Here is an 18194-nt window from a genome sequence, read left to right as displayed (position 1 = left end):
TGGTGTTGAGTAGAAATCCGCTCACCTGCCGCCTCTAGGGCCTTCATCCTGGACTCTCTTTGTTGCCGGTATGGTGGCTACAGCTGCTGCCGCTGCCGCCTCAGCAGCTGCCACCTCAGCTACAGCAGCTGGCAAGTGCTCAGATCTGTCTCCTTGCCTGGATTTTCCCTCTCTGGCCTAACTCTCTGTCCTGTGATGGCACACTTGGTGTGATAATCTGGCTTAGGACTATTCACTGGAACAAAAACTGCTTTCTATGTGAGAGCTTGTTTAGCCTCCAGCTTCTCCTCCACCATCATCCCGGAGCTCCCTCTGAAACCTTTATTCAACTATTTTTTTTATTTCAAAGATAGGCTGTCTATTTTTCGAAAAGTTTCCTAGTATAAAATAACTAATATTTCAATAGAAAGTACAGTTTTTTAATTTCAAGGGAGTTTTAGATATACGCATGATATTGTGGAAACGTTTATAGTATATTACTTGAAAAAATTTGTTCAAACTCTTAAATATTCGTGTGTAATGACAGGGAGAGAGGAAGATAATTCATACTGGTTAGGAATTTGCAATGCCTCAAAAATCTATTGAATAATTTGTTATAAGCACATAGTCAAGCTACCTGATATGGCTTAGTTTTTTTTTTTTTGTTTCTTTATTTATTCAAAATTTTAACATGTATGCATGCACAGTGGTAACATTAAAATTATTAATCATAATACAAATATTGCAAAATCATAGACAGGTATCATATGTTCAATAGTTAGCACTTATGATTCTAATAATAATTTTTATGAAGATGATGATGACCACAGTGTAGCCTGATAATGACAAGGTTGTGATTAAAAAGGAAAAATTTTTAGACATCTTGTAAGCCAGATTTCCCACATTGAATACATAGTACTAAAAAGCATTGGATTAATACAATAAGAATAATAAGAGGAGAGTCTCAATATCAAGAAATACAATCACATAAACAGGTGAGACAGTAAATACCTTAATGTTATTCTTTCAGTCTCTCTAAATATACTCACATTTCTTGGTACTATTGTTTTCTTATAAATAAAATCGTTTATTTGCACATGTTGATTATCCCACATAGATAAAATATAATAAGCTGAGTGCTTTCTGTTACAAATGATCTTGTTTGTTCTAGCCTGAGGAATTTAGGAGAAAGCCTTTAACTACCCACATAGCCATTGGCTTAGTTATATATCCCTAGAAGTTAACAACACATGCCTCAAGAAGCATACTTCACTCATTAGGCAGAAATCCATGATCAGTTTTAGTTTCCATCCAGTTAACTGAAGAAAATCTATGTATAAATTTATTAAGAACTCTTGGCAACAAATAAAGCAATAAGAAAAATTTTGATGGACTAAGATGTAGTTTTCAACTTAGTGTGATTAGTTCAAATACCATTCTCATAAAGACATTATTCAATAACCAATGTTTTCCAATGACATATTCTTCAATATAGCTGTAAACACATGACACAATTACATAATACCACTTAAATATCTGGAGTTACATTAAAAGGACACGGTCCTTAGAGCCAGGAGGAAAATTTATTTTTATTTCTGCATGAAAAAATTTGTGACTTTATACCAACAAACTGAATTTGACACTTTCCTTATTTGTAAGCTAAGGGGGAAAATGTAAGGACTCTTCACTTTTCTTTTTTTTTTTTTTTTGCTCTATAAGCCAACAAATATATTCTTCAATATTTCTGGTAGATTACATCCATTTACAGATGAGAAATGTAAGGCCAGTAGTCAATGTAATGAGTAAATAATGATACTAGAATTTGTGTCTGAGCCCTTCACTCTGTGTGCTTACAAGCAGAAGTAATTTGGTGATGGAAAGGGCCAATAAGAAAAGACTATGGGGAAAAACATAGGTTGTAAAAGGTTGTTTAAATCTAGGTGACCAGTGATGATTACATGAAACAGGCTGGTGTCAGGGGCATAAAAATGAGTACATAGAAATCATATTAGTGACAGAAACTCAGAAAATCTTCATCATTCATCTTAACTAATGGGTGAGAGCAGAAGGGTAAGAAGAAATCTAAAGTGTTCTACATCTCTGGTCAGGCAACTGTGTTAGTGATATTCTTGGTGATAGGGATTGCAGGTGGAAATGATGGATTTAGGGAGAAAAAAACTCTGATAGTTGTAAAGTTTATATGAAAAAGAATAATAAAATTGGGGGCATTATTAAAGGGAAGAGTTAAGGGAAAGTTCTGACACAATTCTGAACAATGTGAGTACCAGTGTGGACAAGATTGGAAGAATGAGATAAATAAGGAAACAAGAAAGTAATAAACGCAGTTTTACAGAAGTAAAGAAAGGAAAGAATTTGCAGGAAGAAAAGTTCAAAACTGTTACAGAGATATTGAAGGAAATATGCTATTTGGATTTGAAAACTAAAAAGGTATAGACAAGTTCAATAAGAACAGTGTTTTGGTGATATCTCCATGATGAAATAGCCTTGTCATTCAAACTGCCACAAATTCTTATATGTAGGAAGTGCTCTGATAAACTTCAAGCTTTTATTGAATGGAAGAGTTCAGACATTACCCTCATCACTAGGATTAAATTCCTAAAAAGATAAGGCATTTTGCTTTAATGCCTTTCTTTCATTTTCTCTTACACATTGGCAAGTAGGGAAGGATTCTTATGTAACAATAATACAATGTTGACTTGTAATAACACAACATCTAGGATCTAGTGTTAATTCAGATATTTACTAATTAGCTCCAAAATTTATGGATATTTATATTTCTCCTGGGTAAACTAATGAGCTCCAAGAAAATTGTACACCCTCTAATGTGGGCATAGGGTTATACTGTGGAACTTTCCCGTTCAGATAGGGAGTACTACCCTATTGTTTAACATGGAGAACGTACCCTCATACATAGACTGTGTGTGTGCAAACCAGAAGTGGTATTTGAACAAGGGAAAACATGGGACCTATGTTTCTTTGGGGCTGGATTACTTCACTTAATATAATTTTTTCTAAGTCTTTCCATTTCCTAAAAAATGGAGCATTGTTATTCTTTCTGATGGAGGCAAAGAATTCCTTTGTGTATATATACCACATTTTCTTGACCCATTCATCTACTCAATGGCATCTGGATTGGTTCCGTATCTTAGCTCTGGTAAATAATGCTGTAATAAACATAGTTGTTCTGGAAGATTTAGTATGGTCTTGTTTGTGATCATTTGGGTAAATGCCCCAAAGTGGGATTGCTGGGTCATAGGAGAGCTCTAGGAGTTTTTTGAGGAACCTCCATACAACTTTCCGAAGTGGTTGAACAAGTTTACACTCCCAATAACAATGAAGTAAGGTTCCCTTCTGGCCACATCCACTCTTGCATCTGTTATTATTGTTTTTGCCTATGGCCATTCTAACTGGGGTGAGGTGGTATCTCCATGTTGTTTTGATTTGCATTTCTCTTATGGCTGGTGAGGTCGGGCATTTCTTCATGTGTCTATTGGCAATCCTTCTTTCCTCTTCACAGAATTTTCTCCGTAAGTCTTTAGCCCTCTTATTTTTATTTATTTATTTATTTTTATTTTGAAAATACTGTACAGAGCAGTTAAAATTACATGGGCAGGATAATGAGTACATTTCTTATCAAGCATTGCTGCCTCCTCCTTTGTTTCCCCTTCCCATCCCTTCGCATCCTCCCCCCGCCCCCCAATCCTCCTCGACCCCCCCATGAAAGTTGTAAAGTTCATTTTCGACATAACGACTTGTACATCTCATTGTTGCAATGTAGCGCACTTATTTATTGGGCAGTTGTTTCTTTGAGGATTTGTTGTTGGTGGATTTAATGTTTTGAGTTCCAGGTATAGTTTACATATGATAACCTTGTCCATTGTATGGCTAGTGAATATCTTCTCCCAATAAGTAGGCTTTCTATTGATCTTGCTAGCTATATCCTTTGCCATGCAAAAGCTCTGCAACTTAATGCAATCCCATTTTTCCAAATTTTCTTTGATTTGTTGTGTTTCTGTGTCTCTTTTAAGAAACTTTAGGCTTATGCCAAGGAGACCTAGTAATGATTTCAGACTTGTAATGTTTTCAGAGGGTCTGCTTTGACTCCGAGGTCCTTGACCCATTTGGATATGATTCTGGTGCAGGATGACATAGATCTATTTTTGATTTTCTACAAGTGATTAACCAATTTTGCCAGCACCATTTACTGAAGAGGCTGTCTTTCTTCCATTCTATTTTTTTAGTTCCCTTATCAAATATTAGATGACTATAGGTCTGTGGGTTTATTTCTGGGTTTTCAATTCTATTCCATTGGTCCTGAGGTCTGTTCTTGTGCCAGTGCCAAGCTGTTTTGATTACAATGTTTTGTAGTAGCGTTTGAAATTTGGTATTGATATTCCTCCAGCACTGTTCTTTCTGTTAAGGATCGTTTTTGCTATTTGGGGTCTTTTATTGTTCCATATGAATTTTTGGATTGCGTTTTCTATTTCCTTGAAGAATGATGTTGGAATATTGATAGGTATCACATTGAATTTTAGATAGCTTTGGGAAGTTTTGCCATTTTCACGATGTTGATCCTTCCAATACAGGAGCATGGGAGTTATTTTTGCCACTTTCTAAGTTCTGTTTTGATTTCCTTTTTCAAGTTTTTATAGTTTTCATCATAGAGATCCTCCACTTCTTTGGGTATGTTAATTTCTAGGTATTTCATTTTTTGTGAGGCTATGACAAATAGAGTTGTTTTCTGGTTTCAGCATGCTTTTCTCATTGTTGGCATACAGAAAAGCCATTGATTTTTGAGCGTTAAATTTATACCCTGCTACTTTACCAATATTTTGAATCAGCTTAAGTAATTTGAGAGTGGAGTCCGTGGGCTTCTTTAAATACAAGATCATGTCATCTGCAAAGAGGGAGAGTTTTACTTCTTCTTTCCCTATTTGGATCTCTCTAATGTTTGCATCTGGTTTTATGGTTTAACTAGGCATTTAATTCTAAATTGAAGAGAAGTGGAGACAGTGGACATCCTTGTCTCATTCCTGAGTTAAGAGGAAATGGCTTTAGTTTTTCACCATTAAGTATAATGCTGGCTGTAAGTTTGTCATATAGAGCCTTTGTTGTACTGAGGAATGTTCCCTGGATTCCTAATCTTTGCAGAATCTGCAACATAAAGGGGTGTTGGATCTTGTCAAATCCTTTTTCTGAATCTATTGAGATAACCATGTGGTTCTTGTCCTTGTTCTTGTTGATGTGATGAATTATATTAATTGATTTGTGTATATTGAACCAACTTTGCATGAAATGAATCCTGAAATGAATCCTGTTTGATCGAGGTGTATGATTTTTTGGATGAATTGTTGAAGTCGATTGGCCAAAAATCTGTTGAGAGTTCCTGCATTAATGATCATCCAAGAAATGGGTCTATAGTTCTCTTTCTTTGAAGACTGCCTGCCTGGTTTTGGGATGAGGGTTATGATGGCTTCATAGAATGAGTTCGGTAGTGAACTTTCTCTTTCAATTTCATTGAAGATTTGGAGGAGTGTTGGTGTGAGCTCTTCTTTGAAGGCCTTGTAGAATTCCACTGTAAATCCATCAGGATCTGGGCTTTTGTTAGATGGGAAGACTCTTACTGCTGTTTCTATTTCAATGTTGGATATGGGCCTGTTAAGATGGTTTAACTCATCTTGGTTTAGTTACTGCATGCCAATATTTGCTAGGAAAAGGTCCATTTCTGCCAAGTTCTCAAACTTATTAGCATAAAGTTTTGAGAAGTATTCCCTTATAATGTTCTGAATCTTGGTTGTTTCTGTGGTGATGTGTCCATTCTCATCTCTGAGTTTATTTATTTGGGTGTGTTCTCTTCTTTTTCTGGTAAGATTTGCTAAAGTTCTGTCAATTTTGTTAATTTTATCGATGAATCAACTCTTTCTTTTGTTGATTCTTTCTGTGGTATTTTTGGATTCTAATTCTTTAATTCTGATTTAATATAAATCATTTCTTTCCATCTACTGGATTAGGGATTATCTTCCTGCTCTTATTCAAGGAGGCTCTCAGATGTCCCATTAAATTGTTGGTTTCAGATATCTACAAGTTGTTTGTGTTGGAACTCAGGGCTATAAACTTGTCTCTAAGTACTGCCTTTGCTGTGTCCCAGAGTAGGTGGTAATTTGTGTGTTCATCTTTGATGAATATCATGAATATTTGAATTTCCTTTGTAATGTCTTTCATGACCCACTGGTCATTCCACAGTGTGTTTATCAGCCTCCATGTGTTACAGGACTTTCTTCGGTGGCTTTTGGTGGTGAGTTCTAATTTTATTCCCTTGTTGTGTGAGAGAATGCAAGGTATAACTTCTATGTTTCTGAATTTGGAAAAGTTTGTTTTGTGACCTAATTTGTGGTCTATTGTGGGAAATGTGCCATGAGCTGCTGAGAAAAACGTGTATTCTGATGCTGCTGGGTGAAATATACGGTAGATGTCTGTTAAATATAGTTGATCTATGCAGGTGTTTAGATATGCAGTTTCTGTGTTGAGTTTTTCCCGAGTTGATCTATCTAGTGGGGAAAGTGGTGTGTTAAAGTCCCAAGAATTAATGTCTTTGGATCAATGTCAGATTTGAAGGAAAGTAGTGTTTCTTGAAGAAATTTGGGTTCTTGGTTGTTTGGCGAATAGATATTTCAAATTGTAATATTCTCCTGAAGGAGAGATCCCTTAATTAGTATGTAGCAACCTTCCTTATCTCTTCTCACTAATTTTAATTAGAAGTCTATTTTATCTGTTATTAGGATTGCAACTTCCGCCTGTTTATGTGGGCCGTTTGCTTGGTAGATTTTGTCCCAGCCTTTCACATTGAAAATGTGTTTGTTTTTATGGGCAACATGAGACTCCTGAAGGCAGCAGATAGAAGGATCTTGCTTCTTAATCCAAATTGACAGTCTATGTCGCTTAATTGGAGAGTCAATCCGTTAATGTTGAGAGTTAGAATTGAGAGCTGTTTGGGAGTTCCTGCCATTTTATGCCCCTTCTTGGGGGCTGCAGCAACTGGGTTCTTCCTATGGTTCTTGGATTCTCAGTTTGAGTGCGGTTTCTTTGCCTTTATTGTGGTCTTGTTGATTTTCTATGTGTAATACATCGTTATGTGTCATTTATAGGGCTGGTTTGGTGTATATATATTGTTTCAGTTGTTCTTTGGTATGGAAGGTTTTTATTTGGCCTTCGGTTATGAAGGAGAGTATAGCTGGGTACAGTATAATTGGATGATAATTGTTTGTCTTTAGGGCATGGCAGCTCTTCTTGCTGTAATTTTCTCCACTGAGATATCTGAAGTTATTCTAATTGGTTTCCTTTTGTAAGTGGTTGATCTTTTCTCCTTGACTGCGTTAAGGATTTTTTCCTTGGAATTGATGTTGTGGGGATTATAATGTCACGGTGTGATATCCTGTCATGGTCTGTTCTATTTGGGGTTCTAAAAGCTTCTTGAATCTGGTGTTGTGTTTATTCTCAAATCACTTAGTTGATCGGTTATGGTTTCCTTGGACTCCCATTCCTTCTGTTGGGCTCCATTCAACATTCCCTGTCCGGTCTCCCTGACATCTTTCAGCTGTCTTTTATTGGATTCCATGAATCCATTTTTGTGCTAGAACACTATTTTAAGGCAAGCATCAACCAAAGTCCTGTAGTTGCACAGTCAAAAGTCTGGGCATTTTGTCAGTATCAATTTCTGGGCCTTTGTCAGTATCAAAGATGGAGCTCTCTGGTGGTGGGAGAGGGGCCACCTTCCTTCCTCTGCTTTCTGAGAAGGAGTGAGGATGTCAGGGTTCTATTCATGCCAGAATCTTGGTGACTGGGCCCTCTATGGTCTGTGATATGCAGCATGAATATATCTGTTCCTTGTCAGTTCTTCCTGGTGTTGAGTAGAATACGCACACTGTGTCTGGCATCTTTTTGACTGGACTCTCTCTGTAGGCATGTTGGCTCAGGCCGCTGATTCTCAGATCTGTTTCCTTGCCTAGATATTCCATCTCTGGCCAAACTCTCTGTACTGTGATGGCACACTGGGTGTGATTCTCTAGCCTAGGACTGTTGACTGGAACACTAAAACTGTTGTCTACATGATAGCTCGTTTAGCCTAGACCTTCTGCCATCTTCATCCGAACTCTAGATTATGACTTTTTATACTCTAACTTGGGACAATGATCTGCTGTCAGTTACTTTCCTCTCTTCTCCTTCTTTTGCCCTTCCACTTACATAATTTTTATTTAAAGAAACATATTTGAGCTTGTATTTTTAAATTCTTTAAAATTATCTGAATTTCTTCATACTTCTGGCAGACTCCTATATCTTTCTCAAGGGAATATTTTGTCACTACCATTTTTATCCTATATAATATTAGATATCTTCCTGCCTAATTCAGTGCAAGATATAAATTACATTCATCCAGATATTTCAACACTTGTACCACCATAAAATCCTTTCTTAAGAAGAAATCATGATTTTAGTATTTCTGGGGAGGTGTCATCTGTCATTTTTGAATGACCCTAAGTAATACTTACATGCAAACATTTTCAAACCAATATGCCATTCAGTAGATGAACGAATCAACAAAATGTGATATATATATGTATATATATCACATTTTGTTGATATATATATATATATATATATATATATATATATATATATATGGTTGAATTCTATGCTTCCAATTCAAAAGGAAATGGAAAGATTTTTAAAAATCCTGCTAAATAAAATAAGCCAGACCCAAAGAAACAGATTCCATAGTTTCCCTCATTTGTAATAATAGGATATGTATAGAATAACACTAGCAGATGAGCAGAATGGCTCAAAAGCTTTGCATATAGGATGAGCAAAATAAACACCTAGATATGGAAATAGAGGTTTTTCTTTGTGGTTGTTTTTTTTTTAAATGTACTACGTGATTTCTTTTTTCTTTTGTGTTTTCCCCTATAGTTTATCCCCTGCTGTATTTGATTCCAGTACTGTGTGTATTGCACATGCATTTATCTTAATTTGAGAAGGCAAGATGAACAGCAAATTGGGGAGACAAAAGACAAAGTGCAAACCAGTGCAATAGCAGTACTCACAAGACAAAATGTTGGAAATTTACATTACAACTTGTGAAGGGTTTGGGGGGAAAGGAAAAGTGTGAGAAAAATGAGGTAGTGGGTAAAATTTCGACATGTTATGTATTCACTACTTTAAAATTAATGCAACCCCTGTATATATCACCTTAAAAATAAAATTAAACAAAAATAAGTTACATAAAGTATAATTTCACTGTATTGCTATAGTAAATATTATCCTATGTGCATTACCTTTTAAAAAATGAACACTATTTGGCATCTAATTTGAATTAATTACACCTTTCTTTATCAGAGGTTCATCAACTTGAATGTTATCCAAATATACAATATTTTCACAATATATCTGTCATAATTTTCAAAAAAAATTATAAGTTAATATTGTCCCATAGTAAAACAGAAAACAGTTTAATTCTATGGAAACTCCTAACTTTTAAAACTGAATAATTGTTAAAAGGACATAATATATGTGTTCTTCAAAGTTCTTACAAATACTAACTACTCATTTTCAAATTCTGAACATTCCATATCAGAGATATTAAAAACAGTACCTGTTTGTATGTTATTTAATTCTGCAATAACTGCAGTTTCTAATTGGGTGCTACATATTGAGAAATCAACAAAAAAATAGCCACATTCTGGTGGAGGATATAACTACGAAGTATGTGTAATAATTAATTCCTCAAGAGTAAACATTTGTTCATCAGAGTAAGCTATTATTTCTGTGATCATCAATCCCAAGTTTTTATGCCATAAAGTCTTCCTAGCCCAACAGTTTCCAATTTGTATGGTGCACCTTAAAATTCCCTTAATTCATATCATGAATAGCTTATCATTATTGTGAAAAAATACTACACTTGTGCTAATATGATGCCTTTCCTATTGTGGAAAGTACACTACACTAAACTTTGCTGCAACATTTTTCTGATTTCTAGAAATCAGAGCACTTGCAAATATTATTTATATTTTTATCTATCATAGATATTCAGGAGGCTAAGATCAGAAGATTATGGTTCAAAGCCCACCCAATCAGGAAGATTCCTTAGATTCTTATCTCCAATAAACTTCTCAGGAAAAGCCAGACTCAAGTGGCACTGAGGTTGAAGTTGTAGGGCATGAGCCTTGAGCAAAAACCGGCTCAAAGAGAGTGGCCAGGCCCAGAGTTCAAACCTGAGGACAAACCAAAAAATAAAACCAACTCCAACCTCGCATTTTTCTCATTGTATACAGAGGCATGTAATTAAGGAAATTTCTTCCTGTATTACAAATAGATAGAAGAACCAAGACCTCACACAATTACTGTCTTCATACCATGTTACACCAAAGCCTCAAAAAATTGCTTGTTCTAAATTAATAAATTAATATCATCCATTTGTTGGCAACTCTGTGCAGATTATTAACACTATCTCATTTTATACATGAACTGTTGGAATTATCAATTAACTAAGTTCTAATTATACCTCGCTTGAAAGAATATTTTAAGCAAATAAAATGCCTGATTCATGTGTGAATTTGTGAATTAAAACCTCTACTTAAAAAGAATTTTGTAGTATCCTATAGAATATGAAATTAGAAACAAAACCAAAATATTTATTTTAAATATAAATTCTAGTTTAGCAAGATCTACAAAGTCCTACATTAGATGAACTTTGTATTTTTCCAGGCTTAAAATTTTGTAATCCTTCATTATTTCTTTGAAATCCAACAGAATGATCTTATTTTTTCAAATTTTTGATTGGGAATCATGAGCCATTTTGCATCTAGGAATGTTGTGTAATGCAGAGAGCATTTAAAACACAACTGAGGATTATATATGAGTTGCATTTCAATAGGAAACTTGCCTTCTCAAAACATAATGACAAAATTAGCCCAAACTTCCAACTGTGTATTCCTTTCTTGTTGTTTGGTTTGTTTCATTGAGACAAAATTATACTACCTGGTCCAGGGAAGGTATCACTATGTAATCCCACTCTCTAATCTCCTGTCTTAGCTTGAGTGCTAGAATTCCAGGCTTGTATCAAATTGCCCTTCCATAGTTTGGTGTTTTATTTAATCTAGATACAGACTAGCAATTCTGAACTTCTCCTATGATCTTATTCATTAGACTGACTCCTCAAATTGTTTATGTACTATTTTCAAAGATGTTCTATCATTTCACACAGGATATGAACATATTCAGATGCACCTGCAGGGGTCTCTGATTCATTCTTCCATGGATCCAATCCCTTTAATAATGATTAATTGACTTTCTTTTTATCTCTGGTCCCTAGGTATGTAATATTATCAAACTTTGAATAAATTTCACTTGAGGACTTTCTAATATTAAAAATTATCACTTGATCTAGTCTTACTCAGGATATATTTTCTATTGTTTTCTAACATTTCTCCATATTCTGAGAGTTGTTTTATTTGTGCAGGTATGTTTGCACATATATGTGCCTCTGTGTGTATGTGTATGTTTGTATGTTTGTATGCAAAAGCCTCAGCAACCTCATTCAGCAATCTTGCTCATCACTAGTATTCCATCACTTGAGTTCACGCCTATAATTCTAGATACTCAGGAGGCTGAGATCTGAGGATTGCAGTTCAAATCCTGTATGAGTAGGAAAGGAATGTTCTGAGGCACTTAACTCCAATTAACCACCAGAAAACTGGAAGTGGCGCTGTGGCTCAACAGGTAGAGCACTAGTCTTGAGCTGAAGAATGGAGAGATATTTCCCAGGCTGAGTTCAAACCCTGCCTCAACCATAAAAAAAAACAAAAAAGAAAGAAAAAAGATGAAAGAAAGAAAAAGAAATGAGATCTTGGCCACCAGTTCATTGCTAGTATAATTCCTGCTTTCTCACCATGGACTTTTTTTCCAGTTAAGTCCATGCTCTTATATCTAACTTACTTTGGAACCAGAATTATTCTTCAATTGTACATTTTACAAATTTGCGTGATTAGCAACCATGATTTAGAGATAGAAGTTGAAAGAGAGTGGCCTCATCGTTCATATTCCTCTTAGTATTAATTATTTCTCTATGTCACTCCCATAGATCTACATAATGGCCTTGGCTTTATTGGTTCAATGTTGTCTTATTTGCAGAGTCTTCCATAGTATATGAACCATTAGACTTAAACACAGAACTTTTCTTTCTCTTATTATTCCTATTGTTTCTTCTACTGTTAACTTGTGTACACTTGGGAAATAATTCACAACACACACACAAATAAATTTTTCTGAGAATCTTCTCCAAGTTAAATTTAATTTAAGAGCATTTATGGAATTTGAAGTTAATGTACTAATGGATAATGGTTTCTTTTATGTTTTTATAGTAAAAAATAATGTACAGAGGGCTTAGAGTTACATAAGTAAGGTAATGAGTACATTTCTTATTGTTACATCCTCTTTTGTTTTTTCTGTGTTATCCATTCCCTCCCCATCTGACCAATTCCCCCTCCCCTCCACAAGTTGTAAAATTCGTTTTCTACATAGTGTCTTGTTCATATCATTGTTACAATAGGTCATCCTGAATCTTTGTTTCAGCATTTTGTTGTTTCCCTTCTCCTCCCCACACTAGAAAAATGTATATGCAAGATGCAGGGCACCAACATCCTATCCAGTGAAAACAGGAGTTATATCATGCGGGAAGAACATGGAGGAGAAACGAAAAAAATCACATAGTACATTTTAGATACATTAAAAACAATTTCAATAAAGAATAAACAAGTTGTGTCCCTATCTTGGGTTTCATTTTTCTTAACATTATCTTATATGGCCATATGTACATGAATAATGTTTTTATAAGTCATTTAAATTTTATATTTTGTATTTACTAAGTTGTCTCTGAAAGGCGTGTTACCTCATGTCCAAAGATGTCTTTGTGCTAGTTCTATGAAGCCTGAAAACATTCATTTTACCTGAAGAGGGTGTCTTTCTTCAATTTTTTTAGCTCTCTTATCGAAGATTAGATGGCTATAGGTTTGTAGGTTCATTTCTGGGTTTTCAATTCTATTCCAGTGGTCCTGAGGTCGGTTCTTGGAGATTCCTCAAAAGACTCCACACAGAGCTCCCCTAAGACCTAGCAATCCCACTTTTGGGCATTTACCCAAATGTTCACAAACAAGGCCACATTAGAGGTACCAGCATGACTATGTTTATTGCAGCCTTATTTACCATAGCTAAGGTATGGAACCAACCCAGATGCCCCTCAGTAGATGAATGGATCAAGAAAATGTGGTATATATACACAATGGAATCCTATGCCTCCATCCGAAAGAATGACATTGTCCCATTTGTTAGGAACTGGAAAGACTTGGAAAAATTACATTAATTGAAGTAAGCCACGCCCAAAGAAACATAGGTCCCATGGTTTTCCTTATTTACAATAACTAGTATATGTCTGAGTCAAACAGAAAAGATCAGATAAGTTGATGTTAGGGAAATGAACCCTAAGATATGTATTCGAATGTTTTTTGTTCTTTCATGTGACTTTTTCTAACACATTTATAAGATGATTTCCTTGTTGCTTTTTATGTCCCTTCTCCACGGGATAACAATAACCCCTGATTTCACTGTATTTGATGTCAGTATAATTTCTGGAGGGGAACGGAAAAAAAACAAATCATTTAAATAGGGATACAGGTGGACCCATTGCAACAATGAGATGTACAAGTTGTTATTTCAAAAATGAACTTTACAACTTTGTTGTTGGGGGGAGGAGGATTGGATGGAGGGAGGAGGGGAGGATGGGAAGGGGAAACCAAGGAATAGGCTATATTGCTTGATAAAAAAAAGTACTCATTCCAGATCTTAGCTGTAAATAATGCTGCAATAAACTTAGTTGTGCTCGTAGCTTTAGTGTGGTCTTGTTTGTAAACATTTGGGTAAATGCCCAAAAGTGGGACTGCACATCCCCTCCAGCATCTGTTGTTATTAGAGTTCTTGATTATACCCATTCTAACTGGGGTGAGGTGATATCTCAATGTTGTTTTGATTTGCATTTCTTTTATGTCTAGGGATGGGAAGGGGAAACCAAGGAGTAGGCTACAATGCTTGATAAAAAACTGTACTCATTATCTTGCACATGTAATTTTTTCGAGTGTGTTCTTTATTCATATAAAAATTGTCTGAAAACTTCTTCTTGAAAGTATTTCAAAAGGAAACAATGTGCCAATTGAAGGCCAGCATAGAACAAAAGGAAATAAACATTGCTTTAAAAGCTTTCTTTTGCAAGGAAACAAAGACTTGGAGGTTTTAATTTGTCTTATGCATGAATGTTTCACTATTGAGATGATTCTGTTGTTGCAGGAGTCACTTATTAATTCATTTAGTCTTGTCCTGAATCCTCCAGCGCAATTAGTATTCCAAAAAAGCAGGATTCAGTGAGTATGATCAGCAAAAGGAGTCTGTTCTCAAACCAGTGCTTTATGGATGGTCCCAAAGAAATATATGCGTTTTTTTCTTGTTTGTTTGTTTAGTTTGTCCTGGTTCTGGAGCTTGAACTCAGAGGCTGGACCATGTCCCTGAAGAAATGTCTTCCCTGGCCAACTTCCCCCAAAGCTAGGACTCTACTACTTGAGAGAAACTCCACTTCTGGCGTTTTTGGTGTTTGGTTACAGATAAGAATGTGACAGACTTTCCTGCCTAGGTTGGCTTTGAACTGAGATAGTAAGAAAGCCAAGTGACATCAACTGTATCAAGATTTCTGTTTTGAACCAAGAAATACTAGACAAAGTTTATTATAAACTAATATTTGACAATTTTTAAAAGAAAAGAATATGTCTAACAAAGAATCCATAACTTAAATAACTCCACAAATGTAGGGGCACTGAATCATTTTGGACGCATTTTTTCATCTGCTTGGGAAGATAACTATTGACTTCATAGATTCCTTTTGGGGAAACTTAGTCATATTTGTCTGTTGTCACTGGCTTTGTACACATGCATGCTGTACATACTTCTAAGGGCCCTACATAAAGGAAGTCTTGAAATTCTCAACAATATTTAAATAAGATGCTCCAGCCTAGGGTTAAGATTTTAGGTGTGGACATTTATCAACACTCCTGATTCAGACTCTACTTGATATAATTTTTAATCAATATTTTGTTTTTAGTTTTGCTCTTTGTAAATTCACATGCACCTATGAAAAATTGTGTGGCCATCCCAATAATATTCTCAAAGTACCTCTTAATCATGACTCACAAAAGTTGTTATAAATAAAGAAAACAATAATTAAATATTAATGATTACTAAAATAAAAAACAAAACAATTACCAGGGTTTTCAGTATTTGAAGTGTACATAGTAGAGTTTACTATTTTCTCATATTCCTGTACATTTAAAACTGGATAAAGTTATAAGTAGCCTTTAAATTTACTCACTAAGATTACTATTTATAGTTCATCTCATCATTTGTATGTGGATTATATCATTATTTGTTCATCACTAACATATAACGTAAAGGAGCCCTAAAGATTTAACAGAAACTGTGTACTTAAAATCTTAACTCTTCACTCTGCTTCTTTACACAGTCTTTGCAACTTCTCATTAGTAAAGTTTCTATAAAATCTGAAATGTACATACTTACTAGTACATGCTACCAGAAATATTATATACGTTATCAAAAATTTTTATGACTTAATTTTGCCATATATAAGCAAATCCCAAAATTAAACATATTTAAAACATTAAAACTTTTAACAAACCTTAACATTTGCTGCAATGATCATTATGACAAGTGCCTTTTGTAGAATAATTGAACTCCTCCTCCTACAAATCTCATGAACAACAAATATCTGGAATTATTTTGTTTTTGATATGTCAATCTTGACTTTATTCTTAAATGTGTGCTTATATAAGAAACACATGGTTCTAAAATTTCACAATTCTTTTGAACTTATTTTTGTTGAATTGTCTAGTTTAAGAAAATCAATTACTTTTTATATATAAAAAATGTTTTGTGCTCAATTTGGCTGCACATACACTAAAATTGGAACATACAGAGAAGATTAGCATGGTCCCTGCACAAGGATGATGTACAAATTAGTGAATCGTTCCATATTTTTACAACAACAGATGCTGGAAGGGATATAGCCAGAAGGGAAGCCTACGGCATTCTTGGTGGGAGTGCAAACTTGTTCGTCCACTTTGGAAAGCAGTTTGGAGGTTCCTCAAAAGCCTCCACATAGAGCTCCCTATTATACAGCAATCCCACTTTTGGGCATTCTCCCAAATGATCACAAACCAGTCCATACTAAAACTACCACCACAACAATGTTTATTGTAGCATTATTTTCCATAGCTAAGATATGGAACCAACCCTGATGCTGCTCAGTAGAAGAATGGATCAAGAAAATGTTCTCTCTCTCTCTCTCTCTGTCTCTCTCTCTCTCTCGCTCTGTGTGTGTGTGTGTGTGTGTGTGTGTGTGAATGTACACTTACACAACCACTTTGGAAAGCAGTCTGGTGAGTCCTCAGAAAGATAAATATTGACCTTCCTTATGGCCCACTCATACCACTTCTAGGCATCTATCCTGAATAACAGGTACCAATATTCAAGGACAAATGCACTTCCATGTTTATTACAGCACTGTTCACAATAGCCAGGTTATGAAAACAACCCATATGTCCCACCAGAGATGAATGGATCAAAAAACTGTGGTAACTATACACAACGGAATATTTTCCAGCCATTAGAAAGGACAAAATAATGGCATTAGTAGGGAAATCAATCAAGCTACAGGAAATCATGTTGAGCGAGTTAAGCCAAAAGCAAAGAGACAAATGGCACATGGTCTCCGTGATAAGCAGATGTTAAATCCAAAATGTAAGGTGATATGACAAAATTAACAACACTTAAGAAACCAAGAACTTCCACTCATCTGGTCGAATCACTACTAAATAACCCCATTCTGCCCGTCATATGTGCACACTGAAGGGAAACCAGGAGGACGACACAGAACTAGAGGGAATCAGGGGAAAACATACAACAGTGGGATCCATCAGCTGTGCTGGACATTGACCAAAATGAACTGAGCAACTCAATGTCACTGGAGGGAGGGAGGGAACAAGTGGGAAAGAGGGAACAGCTGATGCTATGCAATACAAAAGAAATATACATATTTCAAAACAAAAAAGTTTACATATGGAAGAAATAACTCTATTGCAAAGCTCATAGAATTCATAAATGTTGTAGACCATAATAGACAATTTGCTCCATCGAAGTAGAATGTGTTTGTGACTTAAACTAAGCATCACTATCCCACAATATTGTGAAATTTGGGAAATTTGTAACCACTTAATCACAATAAAAACATTTGAAAAAATGATGAAGGTGGAAAACTAAGTTGCTCTAAAAAACAAAAAAGGAAAATGTTCTGTGTGTATTTGTGTGTACACACACACGCACATACACACACACACATATATATATACATATATATGTGTGTGTGTGTGTGCGTGTGTGTGTGTGTATATTAATTCTATGCCTCCATCAGAAAGAATGACATCGCTCAATTTGTTAGGAAATGGAAAGACTTGGAAAAAAATTATATTAACTGATGTAAGCCAAGTCCAAAGAAACATAGGTCCCATGGTATCCCTTATTTGCAATAACTAGTATATGTCTGGGATAAGCAGAAAAGTTGAAAGCCTATGTGTATATGACTAGATAAGTTGATGTTAAGCTAAATAACCCCCAAGATATAGACACAAGTGTTTTTTTTTTCTTTCTTGCTGTTGTTTCTCACATATTTATAATATTTATAAAGTTCATTTTGATTGTTTTTCTTTTTTATACGTTCCTCCCCAACAGTATAACCCTGTTTTCACTTTATTTGATGTTGGTGCACCCGCATTTTGAATGTACACTTCTCTAATTTGTGGAGGGAAAGGAAAAAAACAACATGCTTAAATAGGAATACTGTTTGACCCATTGTATAACAATAGATGCACAAGACATTATTTTGAAAAACGAACTTTACAATTTAGGCTAGGGACATTTGGTGGGGCTTTGGGGTATGAGGAGTGTACTTGTGGAGGTGTAAGGGAAGGAATGGTGGGGGAAAAACAAAGGAGGAGGTAACAATGCTTGATAGGAAATGTACTTATTACTTT

The 18194-nt window shown here is 35.2% G+C and overlaps 1 non-coding gene across 1 annotated transcript; it reads left to right on the top strand.

The window, feature by feature from the left end:
- Positions 1-16038: 16038 nt before the first annotated feature.
- Positions 16039-16144, top strand: LOC122109110. Its single transcript, XR_006147676.1, has one exon. It is a non-coding gene; the product is annotated as a U6 spliceosomal RNA (small nuclear RNA).
- The last annotated feature ends 2050 nt before the right edge of the window (positions 16145-18194 follow it).

The sequence above is a fragment of the Dipodomys spectabilis genome, unplaced genomic scaffold, assembly GCF_019054845.1.
Source record: "Dipodomys spectabilis isolate Male_0828 unplaced genomic scaffold, ASM1905484v1 ptg000068l, whole genome shotgun sequence".
NCBI classification, from domain to species: domain Eukaryota; kingdom Metazoa; phylum Chordata; class Mammalia; order Rodentia; family Heteromyidae; genus Dipodomys; species Dipodomys spectabilis.
This window is presented reverse-complemented; position numbering and strand designations above follow the sequence as displayed.